A 4,095-nucleotide genomic window follows, 5' to 3' on the forward strand; every position below is an offset into this window, starting at 1 on the left:
GGGTGCCAGTTTTCCCCAAGTTGATCAGTAGAATTAATGATATTCTAAATACAGTCCCAGAAGTTAGTACAGTGCCTGCCTACTAAATTTTGTTCAATAAATATTTTTGTATGATTGAGTGATGTTTGAATGACAAAATGAAAATACTTTACAAATACATTTTACATATAGAACCCATTTTTAAGTTTGAAGCTCCCCTGTACATCAGTTTTCCATTTGTTGAATTAATATAACAATGGTGAGATCTTAGTTTTTAAAAAATTCAGTGCAAGGTATCATATGGGTATAAAATATATTTAATTATATTCAGTATGATGACCCAACACCATACAATTTCATATATATGTTTTAAAATTTTATACATTCTAGTATATATTTTATTTGGTTCACCAGAATTTTTTTTAAATTTCTTCGTGTTCCTATTGTGAATGTATTTTTTAAATGGAGGATGGATGAAGAGTAATATGTAATTGACTATCGTGAAGGTTAATTTTTTTGTGTTTTGGGGAGTTTTGCTAAACTACTCCGTAATATTGCTGCCTCAGCATCCATTTTGTATGGCCAAGAGTCCTGTAGGAACCTTGAACTGACACTTGCCCTCCCAAGAATGCCTTCCCTAGGTAACAGCCCACAGAGTTACAAATGTAAGTTCCTGATAGGACTACCTCAACTGCCCTTGTGATAAGCATGCTCCCCATCTGCGAGAGCCTTCCCCTTCTGCGCCTCTTACATAAGACCCCCAAGAAACTTACCCAAGCCCTGCTCTTTTTGGTTTGCGTTGTCCAATCTGACCTTAGCCTGAGAACCCCAAAGCACTCTACCTGCAGACCCTAATAAAGGCATGTGCCCCAGGTCCTTCCCTGCTCTCTCTGCCTGCACCCTGCCTTGAACTCCCCCGTGTGGCCCCTTGAGGATGCTATGAACCTCCTCCAGGACCTGTGAATAACAAAGTTCTCTATTTCACTTTCCCTTGCAGTCTTTTGTTGAGCTGTGAATCACCATTTGACAACCTGCAGTTCTTAACAAATGTTAATTTAACAAAGTTACAGCAGGCTTCAACTCGACTGGGCTAAGTGATGCCCAGATAGCTGTTAAAACATTTTTTTCTTGGTGTGTCTGTGAGGGTGTATCCAGAAGAGATTAATATTTGAATCAGTAGACTAAATAAAGAATATCTTACACCTATGTGGGTGGGCACCATCCAATCTGTTGAGGGCCTGAATAGCACAAAAAGGCAAAGGAATTCTCTCTCCTGCTCTCAGACATTGGAACTCCTGTTTCCCAGGCTTCAGACTCCAAGACTTCTACCAGCACCTCACCCCCCTCCCCTAGACTTTCTTTTTTCTTTTCTTTTAAAAAGATTTTATTTATTTGACAGAGAGAGAGAGAAGCAGAGGGAGAAGCAGGCTCCCCGCTGAGCCGGGAGCCTGATGCCGGACTCCATCCCAGGACCCTGAGATCAGAACCTGAGCCGAAGGCAGATGCTTAACCAACTGAGCCACCCAGGCACCCCTTCCCTAGACTTTCAATCTTGACTAAGAGCTAAACCATTGTTTCCCCTGGTTCCCAGAACTTCAGACTCAGACTGAATTATACCACCAAATTTTCCATTTGTCCAGTTTACAGACAGCAGATCATAGGACTTCTACATGAACCAAATCCTGTAATAAATCTCCTCTTAATACATTTGTATTATATGTGTGTGTGTTTATATATGTGTGTGTGTATATATACACACACATATATATGATATATATCTGTGTATATATTTGATATATATGTATATATACATATATATTTATCTGATATATATCACAAATACACACACACACACATATATATCAGAAACAGAACACTTTCTCTGAAGACCCTGGCTAATACAACAATCTTATGTGTGTGTAAAGTGAAGTAGTAAGAAATAACACTTTCGAATTTAAATCTCAGGGCTTAGAATGCTCAAATTAATTTTGGAAGACTAATTTTTAACCGTTAGATTAAAATTCTCATTTCTATTTCTTAATATTGTCAAATGTTAACATTAAAAGGTTAAGAGCAATTATAATTAGAAAAATTTACCAGTAGTTGGGGTGTCTGGGTAGCTCAGTCATTTAAGAGTCTGACTTTTGATTTTGGCTCAGGTTATGATCTCAGTGTTGTGAAATTGAGCCCTGCATTGGGCCCTGTGCTGGGCGTGGAGCCTGCTTAAGATTCTCTCCCTCTCCCTTTGTCCCCTGCCCCCCGCTAAAAAATGAAAAAGAAAAATTTACCAGTAGAGCAATTACACCTCACTCTGGCAAATTTATTTGAGAACCATTATAACCACTTATTAGTGTTCTTAAGTTGGGCTATATTAATAATACCTTATCCCAAAAATAAAATATTTTCTAATATATTCAGAAGTGTCTGCCATCAAGATTTTTTTGTAGACTAATAGAAATAAAGTTTTGTTGTGCTTTTTTACTGTAACAATATTAAATATGCCAATTATTAAAGACTAAATTGCAATTGTAGGCATTAATAAAAACATTGGAAAGCAAGTAAATTACTTTATATACAGATAGAGTTCATAGTAGCTGGGTATTTTTTTTTTTTTAAGATTTTATATATTTATTTGACAGAGACAGCGAGAGAGGGAACACAAGCAGGGGGAGTGGGAGAGGGAGAAGCAGGCTTCCCACGGAGCAGGGAGCCCGGTGCGGGGCTCGATCCCAGGACCCTAGGTCCATGACCTGAGCCGAAGGCAGACGCTTAACGACTGAGCCACCCAGGCGCCCCAGCTGGGTATTTTCTTAAGTCTGGGAAATATGTCTAGGTAACAACACCCCTTGGTCCTGTCATTTTTCAATATAAATTTGTAGCAAACAGACCATAAGGTAACCCCTAATGATTTCTTATCTACTAATGTTCACAACTTTGTTTATTCCCTTCCCCTTGTGTGCACAAAGTACCTGTGACTTCTAACCAAATAGCAAATTATAAATGATGGCAAAGTTGATGGAATGTCACTCCCTAGATTAGGCTATGTTACATGGCAAAAATCACTTCTATAATTGCATCGTGTTGTATAAGATTGTCTTATAGTGGAGGAAAAGATTCTCATTGCTGGTTTGACAATGTAAGCAGTCATGTTAGAGAAGCACATGGGAATAAGAACTGTGTGTATCATTTAGGATCTGAAGACCATCTCCTGCTAGCAGCCAGCAAAAAGCTTGAAACTTTGGTTACATGGCCACAAGAACATGAATTCTGCCAACAATCTGAATGAACTTGGAAGTATATTCTTCCCTAGTTATTTTTCCAGATGAGAATGCAGTCCAGCTAACACCTTGATTGCAGTCTCGTGAGACCCTAAACAGAGGATGCAACTAAGCTGTCACAAAACCTTGGCCCATAGAAAACATGATGGAATATATGTGTGTTGTTTAAAGCTGTTAAGTTAGTGGTAATTTTTAGGCAAGAATAGAAAACAAATACAGAGCTTAATGTGAATCTTAGCTGGTCCTCTACTGTAAATGGCCTATCTTTCAAAAAATCATTTCCCAAGGTAAATATTTAATTGTGATTTACCCTATAGGAAACCAAATGAAGAATTCCCATGACATACAATGGGAAGAGGCTATTTTGTCTTGAACGACATTTTCTAAATATTAAACATACCTACAAAGACCTCTATATCATTGAAGATTGTCTTCATATTAAGTGGCGTGGGAAGCTGTTGTATAAATAAGCCAAAGATGGCCCCTGTATATTTCCTGTATTTCCTTCACAATAGGCCAGAACAATTAACGTAAACGCCCACTAGTGGCAAACTCAATTTTTTACACATTTAAAAATTTGTACAATTTTTACAAATGTATACATTTTATGCAATTGCTTTAAATGTAGCCCTTATAAGCATATGGTTAGCCCTTTGGGGCTTGCCTGATTTGCATGCTTTGTGAAACTGCCCTTATAAATCTGCTGGCCACAGATAAGGTAAACCCTGGTGCTGTAAATGACTCCAAGCCACTTCTGCCCTGTGGAGCTCTCTGACCAAGAGTCCCCATCTTGATGCTGAGTGGTATTACCTACACAGTAAGACCCCTTTCCTATTCC

This window comes from Mirounga leonina, unplaced genomic scaffold (genome assembly GCF_011800145.1).
Source record: "Mirounga leonina isolate KUSES-001 unplaced genomic scaffold, KU_Mleo_1.0 Mir_204, whole genome shotgun sequence".
NCBI classification, from domain to species: Eukaryota; Metazoa; Chordata; class Mammalia; order Carnivora; family Phocidae; genus Mirounga; species Mirounga leonina.